Source organism: Pteropus medius, unplaced genomic scaffold (assembly GCF_902729225.1).
Source record: "Pteropus medius unplaced genomic scaffold, Ma_sr-lr_union100, whole genome shotgun sequence".
Lineage (NCBI taxonomy): Eukaryota > Metazoa > Chordata > Mammalia > Chiroptera > Pteropodidae > Pteropus > Pteropus medius.
The window spans coordinates 3,235,290-3,247,442 of NW_024344374.1; positions in this window are offsets into that span (position 1 = coordinate 3,235,290).

Below are 12,153 nucleotides of genomic sequence, written 5' to 3' on the forward strand. Positions count from 1 at the left end.
TCTGCTTTTTCATCAGCACAACGGGGATGTCAATGAGATAAGCAAAGTCTGAGCACGGTGCTGGGCCCATGAGAAGTTAGCAACCATTGTTTCACAGACGACGCTCTGCTGGACATGGATGATTTGCCCACGGCACTCTCAAAGTATGACTTAGAAGTGAAAGTGGCCACTTCTGAAGCCTATGTTGGACCCCGGTAGTGGACACCACTTGCTTCTGTCATTTTGGATATATTACTTCAACAATTAGCAGCTCGAGGCAGCTTTGGTTTGCAGCATGGTACAAGTCCCTAGCCCAGCCCCTTGCTGGGAGGGAGCGCATGTGACCTTTGATCCATTTTGTGTGAATAAAAACTTTCCTCTTGTTAGAGTCAGTTCTGTTCACCTGATAATATTCCAAGCACAGTCTGCGCCCAACATTCCCTTCTTCCTTTCTGGAGCAGCTGGGGTGGGGTGGAAGAAATCACCAGTGTTAGTTTAGCAACCAGGATTGCAGACAAGCACTTCCCTTGGAAGGCGAAGAGTGCTTAATTCTATCATCTCAAACGAAGGATAAACCCCAGATGTGAAAATATTTTCAGCAGGCAATAGAAAAATCACAACCACAAATGAAAAAAAGGTAACCAACCTGATCACCCTTTTCCAAGTTTTCCTTTCATATTCATTTGTATTTATACACTTATTTGGCACCTGTGAGTGTTGGCCAGGTGATAGCAGATGCCATAGGCTTAAAAAAGAAAAGATCATTGAAAAATTTAGCAGAGAAGACTCTATCCATTGACCTCTTTGTTTCTGTAGGTGGAGAAAAGGTGTCAGTGATTTGGCTGCAGCTGTCAACTACCTTGGTCCCTTTGAGGAAAGCCACTTCTCTGGAAAAAATTAGGACCGTCTCGCCAAGGAGGTTCATGAAAGTTCTTCCAAGCACTGATGCTTAAACCTTCAAAGAAATGTCTCCCTTTTAAAATTCTAATTATTTCCACATTTGCATATTCTCTCTTTGTAATAGCCTCCATTTGCATATATCTTTAACGTGCGAGGTCATAGGACTTTATGTAGCAATCTTTATGTTTTCACTTATCTTCATATCATGAAGAGTTCTTTGTATTACTGCAAGATCTTTACAATGATCATTTAGAATTATGAATATAATATTATTTCATATGGATGAAGAGTACTGGATTAGGTTTCTATTGCTGTCACGAAACTTGCCGCAAATTTAACAGCTAAAAACGATATAAGTGTATTATCTCATAGTTGTGTAGATGAGAAATCAGGGCCTCAGAGGCTACAGCCAAGTGTCGGTGGCCTGGGCTCTTACCTGGGGGAGAATTAGCTCCCAAGTTTTTTCAGGTCATTTGCAGAATTCAGCAGCTTGCCTTTGTAGGGCTGAGGTCCTGTATCCTTGCTGGTTGTCACTGGGGCCAGCTCTTAACTTCCAGATGCTTCATTCTGGTTCTTGCCTGTAGGCCCCCCCATCTCAGAGCCAGCAGTGGTGCGTTGAACTCTTCTGATACTTGGAATCTCTCTGACTTTCCCTCTGCCACGTTTTCTGCTCCGGCCCGAGAAAATTCTCTGCTTTTAAGGGCTCATATCGTAGCCCCGAGTCCATCTAGATAACTGAGGATAATGATTCTATTTCAAGGTCCAAAGCCTGAATTACATCTGCAAAGTTAAGTTCCTTTTTTCGTGTCATGTAACATATTCATAGGCTCCAGGGACTAATGCACAGACACCTTTGGGATGCCATTATTCTATTTACCACAAGCACTTAAGCTAATCATTACCTATTCTTGGATATTGAGATAGTTGGTAGGTGTTTTATTTCTTTGTTTATTTTTGCAGATAACACTGCAGTGAATACTCCTGTCACTTAGTTTTTGTGTCAAGAGGACTAGTTCTCAGATAAATTTCTATGGGTAGAATTACTGGTCAAAATGATGGACATCTTACAATTTGATATTTATCACTCTTGCTTTCTCAAAGGGTTGCATCTGTTTATATTACTACTGGCTTTAGATTTAATCTGTTCACCTCTACCTTTTCCCTCATTGAGTGTTAGTACAAGCTGTAAAAAAAAAGACCACTGAGTGTCTATTAATTGGGCATTTTTGTCTTCCAAATAAACTGTAAACAAACAGTGAACAAACAAATTTGAAGACAGAGGCCATCATTGTCTCTTGCTCCAGAATGCTTTGCGGAATGCTGAGATCCTAGCTGAAGGTGGTGATATGCCGGATCTGTGTGTGCCAGCTTGTGAAAACTGGTTTTGTACATCTCTTTCTAACTTTGCATTCAGTGATGTCAAGTTGGTTGCTTAAATTAGCCATGGTGGGAATATTTACACCATGGAAACTGGCAAACACTACAAAATAATATTACATTTTTTTTCTTGAGGGCTATTGGTCGATGGGTAATCAGTGTGTCTTTTGGGTTTCATAATTGTCCCTGGGGTTCTAGGCAAACACTTTTGGTGTCCAACAGAATTTGGAGACTGCCACAATTTGAAAAGGAATAAGAGGGAGGACAATACTTTCAGATAGCAGCCTGGTGTAGAGGAACAAGTACAGATTTGGGAATGAGACAGATCTTGTTTCAAATACTGGTTCCACAAAAAAACTCTGAATTTGAGGCAAGTTGCCAAACTTCTCTAAATCTCAGTTTCTTTAACTGAAAATGAGGAAATTCATACCAAGCTCATAAGACATTTGGAGAGATTAAATAGTATATTGATATAAGTAACACAAAGGTATACAAACAAAAATATGTTATTGATAGTAAGTATAAATCTCTGAAGTGGTTGCCAACTCACTCCTATGTCAACTAAATAAGTCGCTCTATAATATTTTATCACTCCAAAAACACTGTTATTCCTACCTTACTTTTAGGCTGGATTTGCAATACCCAGAGAAGCAATGATTAACACATTCACCAAGAGTAAGGCCTCTAATTCCCATTCTCTTGCTCCAAATTCGCAGGGAGATTATAAATTGAGGACCAGGATGCATGCCCCATTTACATCAAGACTCTGGGCACTACTTGGATTAGTTTCCTATTTCACAAAGTCATTTATTAAAAATATTTATTGAGCTGCTACCTTTCTGGTAATAACAATACCCATTTCATTTTTATAGCACTTTAGAGTTTACAAAGCAAATTCGCACCCATCATTTTATCAAAATCTCATAACAATAAGATGAGTTAGATGTTGTCATCCCCATTTTAGAGATGAGGAAACCATGGCTCAGAGAAGAGAAGCCACTGTCCTGGGGTAGCCCAGCTAGTAATAAATAAAATGAATAAAAACAAGTATGCCTTGTCCATCATGTGAAAGCAAAGTCACTTGATTGGTTAGCCCAGTTGGGTCAACTAATTTGCAATGATGACTTACATTTGCACAGCGTAATTGCTGTTCATGCAAAGAATTCGCAAAATGCTTATTCATGTATTATCTCAACTGAGCGTCAGAAAAACCTTTGAGGTACAAGAAGAAGGAAATATGTAGCTAAGAGGGAAGAAAGAGGACATCAATTGAGCACCTACTATGCACCCAGTTGGGTTTCCTAGAATGTTGAGTCAGAGGCAAAATTCATGTGGTGATGTTTCCTTGAGAAGTGTAATCCAGGGAAGCAAAAGTGAAGATAAAGGGGAAATGAGACAGAGAAATTTGAAAAGCAAGTATAAGATGACACCTTATTGAGCTGGCAGCAGCTTCTGAAGGAAACATAGTAGGTTGCTTGGCTGTATGAGAAATCTTAGAAAAGAACCACTCTGACTAGGTCCACTCTTTCCCGCCTTCTGACTCTAACGATGGACAGACTCCCTCCCAAGGGCATTAACTCCACATTTCTGGGCTGTGTTACTTAAGCTCCCTGGGTAGTCACTGGGGGAGCCCAAAGGATTCATAGGCCAGAGGAGGTGAGTCCTGAGGTGGCTCTGCTTGGGGTAAGCACAACATAAGCCATGCTGACATCTGGCCCTTGCTGTAAAGGGAAGATTGAGACAATTGTCAGTGTTTGGGATGGTGTGACTGTGGTGGTGGCAGCTGGGGGGCTTTGCGACCATGAGTGTGATGTTAGCTCTCGCTGCAGGACAGGCAGGAATGAGCAGAGCTCGGCTGGGATACACAATAGATCCGAAACATTTAACTTTCTCATCTGTACCATCCTCCTGAGAGGTAGCTGTTGCTCTTCCCAATTTTTCACATGGGATTCATTGGGGGTAAAAGGTGGGATGGGGCCTAACTATAGGTCTACATGGTTGTACAATCTGGGCTCTTTCCAGATTAATTTAATAAAGTATGAAATGCTGTATTTCATTATTTTTATTAACTTTTTGCAAAAAAAAAGAGCATTAAGCATATTTATTTCACCCATATTCTAAAGTCACAGAAAAACAGAGTGGTCATCACACTACTTTCTCTAAGTAGAGGGCAGCTCTGAGATTCCAGCTTGTCCCTCACCCTTGTTGGGACTCGGGGCCTATGTGTGGATTAGCCCTTGTTGAAAGTGCCTCGTGTGCCCTTTGCAATCAGCATTCTGGACCCGGACTCCTTCTGGGGATTATCCTGCTTCCTCTTCCTCTTTAAGCTGTCTCTTCTGTCTGTGTTCCCTAGCCAAAGAGTGACAACATCCTTCATCTAAGATTCTTGCTGCCATATGCCTTCCAGATTCAAGAATCATCATTCTAAAATGTTAACCTGGCTAAATCGCTCTGCAGAAAAATCTTTCCAATGCTCCAAAGATGAAGTCTAAGCCGCTTGGCTTCCATCATCGAGCCCTTGTCTCCCCTTCTCTCCTCATCTCTCCTAGAGCACTTCCACTCCATAACTTAAATTTGAATGTTGAGAGAGAAAAGTTCATATACTTTCATGCTTATGTGCCCCCTTTTCATGCTGTTTCTTCTTTTGAAAATATTTTTTATCCTTTGAGAACTTCTGTTTTATTCACCAAAATTCTCTCCTCAAATGCTTTCAGTTTTGTAAAGTTATCTGTGGTTCTCCCATTCAATCAAAACAAAAGGTTCAGATATTTATACTTTCCTAAGGCTTTATTTATATCCCATCCAGTAGCAATGATAACAGAATCTCATTATACGTTTTTACTCATTTTAGGTGTATTTTTCTTCCTCTAGTCTGCTTTATTCAACTCAGTCCCTATGGTGCTTTAGTACAGAGACTAGGTCATATCAGGAGTTCAATGACTGCTGGTTGATATGATTCATCATTGGGTGGCCAACTTCCTCAACTAAAAGCAGGTGCTCGTGAATCGCCATTGCATTTTGGGTCTTAAGACTCAATACCCATTCAAAAAAAAAAAAAAAAAAAAAAAAAAAAAGGAAAAGGAAAAAAAGAAAAAGAAAGAAAATAAAAAAGAAAGAGTCTACCTAGATCCTGAATGGTTACTCCAGCACCAACCTATTATTTGATGTATCTTTCATCTCAAAGACTCTCAAATCCACTGCAGATATGATTTTGATTATCAAGTGACTACTTTTTCATCCTAAGGCTAAGAGATGTTTCCTTGAATATCTGACTAAATATAAATCTGCATGTGTAAAGGGCGGAACTGCATAAGGCCAGGCAAAGAAAAACTACCCAGGAGCAAAGATTGAACAATTCCAGAGCTCACACAAGAATGAGAGACATTTCAGCTCCAACTAGTCACAGTGGCGAGACCTCATTGAATACACGGAACATTCAATAAAGACCCCAGAAGGGTCACTCATTAGCAGTAAAAAACCATGGACAGGAATGAAAAAATGGAAATATGCTTTTGTAAGGTTATTACATTAAACATGAAATAATATAATATTTTTCATATATAGACAGTTATAGGTTAATATAAAGATAGGTAGCTTAAATCCTAGAACAACCACTAAAAGTTAAGCAAATGGAGGAGATAAATTGTAATACTAAAGAATACTAAATTAACCCAAAAGAAGGCAGAAAAGAGGGATAAAAGGGACAGAAACCAGATAAGACAAATAAGTACAAATTAGTAGTTGATAGATGGTCACGGGGATGGGGAACATGGCATAGGGAATGCAGTCAGCAGTAATGTAATGGCTATGTGTAGAGTTAGAGGCAAGATAGAGTAATCCAGAAGATCATTTCACAAGCCATATAAATGTCTAACCAATGTACTGTACACTTGAAACTAATAATAAAAAAAAAAGATGGTAGGTTTCAACCCATCAATTATATTACATGCAAATGGTCTGAACACTCCATTTAAAACGCAAAGATTGTCACGCTGTGTAAAAGGGCAAGATATAACAATATGCTATCTTCAAGAAACATGCTTTAAATATAAAAAAAACATACAGTTAAAAAATAAGAGGATGGAAAAAAATGTGTCCTGCAAACTCTAAGTAGACAAAGCTGGATTAACTATATTAACACAAGGGATATGACCAGAGATAAAGAGGAATGTCTCATAATGATAAAAGGGTAAATTTGTCAGGAAGACCTACCATTTACAAATAAATACAAACCCAATTACAGAACTTCATAAAGTTAAAAGTTCCAGAATTGAAAAAAATATATACACATTCATAGTTATTATTGTAGTATTGAACACTTCTATCTAAGTAATTGGTAAGATATATGGAAAGAAGTCAATTATATTATAAAATACCAGTGACACTGTCAACCAACTTTATATAATTGAAACTCATAAATTACACCTAATAGTGGAAGAATACACCTTTTAAGTACACACGGAGTATTCACTGATATGGGCTGTATTATGGATGACAAAACAGTCTCAATATATATAAAGGGATTTCAATAGAGAGTATTCTCTGATCTCAGTAAAATTAAATTAGCAACCCGTAACAGAAAGATATCTGGAAAATCTTCCAATTTAAAAAAATTTAAACAATACATTTCTAGATAACTCATGAGTACATAAAGAAATCACAAAGACAATTGGAAAATATAATGAACTGAATTATAATTTTGAGAACAATATTTGTGGGATGCAGCTAAAGCAATACTTTAAAGAAAATTAATAGTTTTAAGTATTTATATTAAAAAGAAGAAATATTTATGTTAAAAATAAGTGCTGTGAACGGTTTGAGTTTTCCCCTACTTGCAAGTTAACAAATTAGCTGCCATAGTTTTATGAATGCTGGCAGAAGACATGACACTTGTGGGTCAGAAACAAAGAACTTTATTATATACAGCAGTAGCAGTAGCCAGAGTATCAGCATTTCTCATGATTCTGTAAGTCCCAATTCCCACAGGGTAATGAAGAAAGGGCCAGATGACATCTAACCATGCAGTGAGTTGCATTATAGGAGAAGAAACTCATTTTAGGAAACCTGGATCTTTTATGATGGATAGTAGCCTATGTGGCCTTTGCTCCAGAGGGAGACATTATATTTATTATATTGAACAGTAAACACACCTGCCCTTGCTTTGGCAGGAGACACTATATTCTCCATGACTGTTTGCCATACAAACATCCTGGAAAAGCTAGTCCAGAACCCAGGCAATTAGTACTTTTGCTTGTAAGATATGCAGAAACATGAGAGAAACATATTCATGGAGAACTATATTCAGTAGGTTCTAAACCAGTTATCTAAATTTCCATTTTAAGAAACAAAAAAAAAGAAGAGCATATTTAATCCAAAATAAGCCGAAGGAAGAAAGTAATAAAGGTCAGAACAGTAAGTAAATAAAATAGAAGCAGACTAAATATAGCAAAAAAAATTTTTAAACTTGTTCTTTGAAAAAAAATCAGTAAAATTAATAAACTTCCAACTTAAGCAATGAAGATAAAAAGAGAGAAGATGAAAATTATCAACACCAGTGATAAAAGAGGGGCTGTCTGTACAGATCCTGTGACCATTAATAAGTTTATATTATAAACAATGTTATGGAAATAAATTTTACATCTTAGATAGAATGGACAAATTAATACCACACTATTAGATTTTTTTTATTGCTTCTGTGGCAAATTACTACAAACTTAATGGCTTAAAACAACACATAAATTTATTATCTTAGAGTTCTAGAGATAAGAAGTCTGAATGTGTCTCATCGTGCTAAAATCAAAATCTAAAGTTCTGAGCTGTCAGATTATGACCAGTATCGTGAAGGCTGATCAGGGACACAAAAATTATGGCAAATCTTTGGCCTTTCCAGGCAGCCAGGACCACATTCTCCAACCAGAGACTTTAGCTGCTATAACCCATTGTCCCTCCCGTGTCTCAGGTACATTTGTGAGAAGTTCAAAGATCTTGGTTTCTGGGAAGATACTTGGATGTCCTAAGACCATAATAATATGTGCATAATAACCCCAAATTGGAAACTATGCAAATGTCAACGGACTGGTGAATGAGTAGACAAATTGTGGTATATCCATAAAATGAAATTCTACTCTGCAATGAAAAGAAACAAAGTACTCATGCAAGCAAAAACATGAATGAATCTCAAAAAAAAAAAAAAAAAAGCCAAGATAATGTTACATGATAGAATATATACCGTACCAAATCCATTTTCCTTAAAATCTAGGGCTGGTAAAAGCAATCTCTATCAACGGGAAGCAGATCAGGGGCTGGGAGAAGAGGTGGAAAGTGATGGCAAAGGGGCACAAGGGGACTTTTTGGGTTGATGGAAACATTCTTTATCTGGAGTGGGATTGTGGCTACATGGGTGTGTGCATTTTGTCAAAGCTCATCCAACTATCCACTTAAAATGGATGTAACAGGAAGGAGAGAGTAGGTCCCCAAGCTTGGTACAAATTGAGTTGTCTGAAGCTGAATGAAAGTGGGGTTTTGATCACAGCTCAGCCTCTACCACTCAGACTACCTAAGGACAAGTAGGTGAAAAATGTAAAAAGGTGAGTCTTCAATTCCTCTGGGAGAACGAGCCAAAGGGAAGTGGTGTTTATGACTTTCTCTGTTTGGGAGAGTTGGAAGAGCAAGTTAGAAACAGTCCAAAGCAAGGTGGACATGGCAGCTTAAGAACAGAGCAGAACGGCTATCTCCAGAAGGAAAAGAACAGCCATCATGCTGTCACAGGTATGATAATGGTGGAAGCTGTAACAGATGTCTGAACCCAGGTCTCAGAGCAGGCAGGGAGTGAACAGCAGACCACAGAGGACTGGGGAAACTCGTCCTAGGGCCTCCACAATGGTCTGTGGGAATCTGAAGGGGAATGAGAGGCTAGAGACAGAGCCTGAGAAATACTGACAGCCATGTTTATTGTGATGGAATGATAGCTCCTAGATGAGTGAGATCTCGCCAGCCTATGTGGGGCAACAAAAGATTCTTCAAGAACAGGCAAATGAGACCGCAAGGGGCATTTGTTGCCTGTGTATTAAAACCACAAACTTGAATCACTTCGAAAACACTAGATGATAATTTAAATAATTGATACCCTAATTTTAGAACAACAAAGCAGTTACTTTAGATTTCTAGGGTCCCCCAAAGTGTGGGTCACATAATCATATGATCCAGCTCCTGGTGACAAAGTTCAGACATTGAGAGTATACATTAGAAATGTTGCTATCAATTATCAGTGAACCTGTATTTTTTAGCTTTTTTCTTTTTTCTTTTTTTTAGTAGCTAATTTTAATGTAAATTTATAAAAGTATGTAACTGAGAAAAGTTGGAAATTAAAAAAAATTGGTCATTTATATATACAGTTTGAGAAGCATTGCCACAGAATAAACAATAGCCCATAGGTCAAATCCAGCCCATCTATTTTCTACAGCCTATGAGCTAAGAATTTTTTTTTTCATTTTTGAATAGTTTTTAAAAATCAAAAGAATATTCCATGACATGTGAAAATCATGCAAAATTCTCATTTCACTGTCTATAAATAAAATTTTATTGGGATACAGCCAAGTTCATTCATTTGAATATTTTTTATATTTTTTATGGGTGCTTTCAACTGCAATAGCAGATTGAGTAGTTGCGACAAATACCACTGGGCCCACAAAGCCTAAAATAGGTTAGTCTCAGCCCTTTACAGAAAAAAAGTTTGCCTGTCCCTACTCTAGAAATCGTTACAATTCATAAGCCTTCCTCTTGGTGATCCAGCTGTTTGAAAATCACCAAAACGATAATCTTTCTTCAAAACTTGTCTTTATTAGCTCTGGGCTAGTTAAGTCCAGATAGGTCTGCTCGTAGTTAAGTCCCCTTAACTGGGCCTGCTACTGTCCGGCTCATTGCATTCCCATTGGTGCCCTGTGACTGCGGCACGTGGCTTGGCTCACCACCATCTCCCTAACAAACCACTTTCTGCCTTTGTTGTTCTGGGCATTCCCATTCACGTTTTCACCAGGTCTGACCCTGCCTGGCTTGTAAAATCTGATGGGATCTCTGCCCGAGGAGGGATGAATGAAGGCGGGTGGAAGTGCCACTCAAAAGAGGTGGTAACATCTGAGCAGAGGGCAGGCTGCACAGAGATGGGCGGCTCCTCGCGCCTGCACGCTTGGGCGATCGCTTAGCTCCTGGGTTTCCTGAACATTAAACTCGCCCACAGCTCGAGACAACTCATTAGCGTGTCCAGGAGAGCTGAACAGTTCGGGCTTCTCAAAAGTCCAGTGTTTCGCTAGGTAGGAAGGTGCAAGGGAGATGGTGGCTCTGGGGCTAAGAGACTTCTCTGTGCGAGCAGGGATGTTGCGCTGGGCACCTTGGCAGGAGCTGAGCTAGGTAAACAGTTTCATTACACATAAGCCACATGAAGAGGAGTGAGTAGATGTCAGAGCTGGGCTTTTGCTTTCAGGTGCTCGCCCAATCCTTGGACGGGCAAGGAGGCAGCTCAGCTGGGATACAGCGGAGAGAATATCGTGCTTGATGCAAGAAGGATGTCACTTACCAGCTGCATTATTTGGGGCCATTTGCACTGCCTCTCGAAACTTTGTGAGGTTCTATTTAGTTCATGGGGCAGTTGAGAGATCACAATACATAAAGCGAGTGAAGAGTTTTGTCAGCTGTAAAGCCCAATGCGAATGTGAGGGGTTATTCCTTTCAGTGCCTGCAGTGACCAGGGAGCAACTTTAGGGTTAGGTTTGGGACAAAAGTCTTTTGACTTGTAAGAACATTGTTTTAGGTCTTTCTTCAAGTTAGATAATCAGATTGTTGGGGATCTGGAAGCCCTGTAGCTATCCCATCCCACATTTGCCCCAGCTTCTCTTGTACTTGGCTTCCTCTCTGCAATGCCCTTGCTAGATGATCTGACATCCTTCCAGGGATGGGGAGCTCACTCCTTAACAAATCAGTCCCTTTCATCTTGACAGAGCTCAGGCCATTGGAAAGTTCTTACTATTGGGCTGAAGTCCACTTACTGGGCTTTTACTGTAGGTCTCTTTTACTATTTGTATCCCTTGGGTCCACTCAGAACAAATCCAACAAATGCAGTTTCCAGCTCCATGGGAACCAGCTCAATTTCCTTTAAAAATCTCATGAACTTTCATAATTCTTTTTCCTGTTTCTCCACAACTAGCTATCGAGTGTATTTGTTTCCAAATATCAAGGGCCCCTCTGAAAATGGTGCATCAAAGCCACTGTTTGAAACTCACGTGGGTCACCCCACTGACTGGTGGCAAGTGTCCTGAACTAGAATTCAGAGGCTTGAGTATTCCTCTTCTTGGAGTATTTCTCTTCCTGGAGTATCGTAAGGGTGGCAAGGTTCACTTTTCCCAAGGTCTTGTCTCCTTGATGTCACTCACCACCTCCCCTGACCAACCGTAAGGAGATGCATTGTCACTTCCCCTCTGAACAGCTGTTCTCCAACCAGGCAAGAATTTAGTTTCTGCTTTTGACAAGACAAACATTTGTAAAGCCAAAATTTTTCTCAGACTTGAAGTGTGAAGTGTTTTTTCCTTCTGATATGGATTCTGCCATTTTATTGGTTATATTGTTTTGGTAAATAACACAATTTCACTTAGGTATTTCAAAGCATATTGTGACACCTCTCCTTTACCAAAGTCTCTGGTAAAACTGACTGCTGAGGAAAGAAATAAAAAGAAAACTAGTATTTAAATGAGCATTTACTTTATTTCCGGGCTTATTCTTAGCTCTCAACTTAATGTTATCTGATTTAATTTTCAGAATGACTGTATTTTGCAGATAGAAGAACAGAGACTGTGTGTGTATATACACACACACACACATAGCTTATAGGAATATACATAGATACAA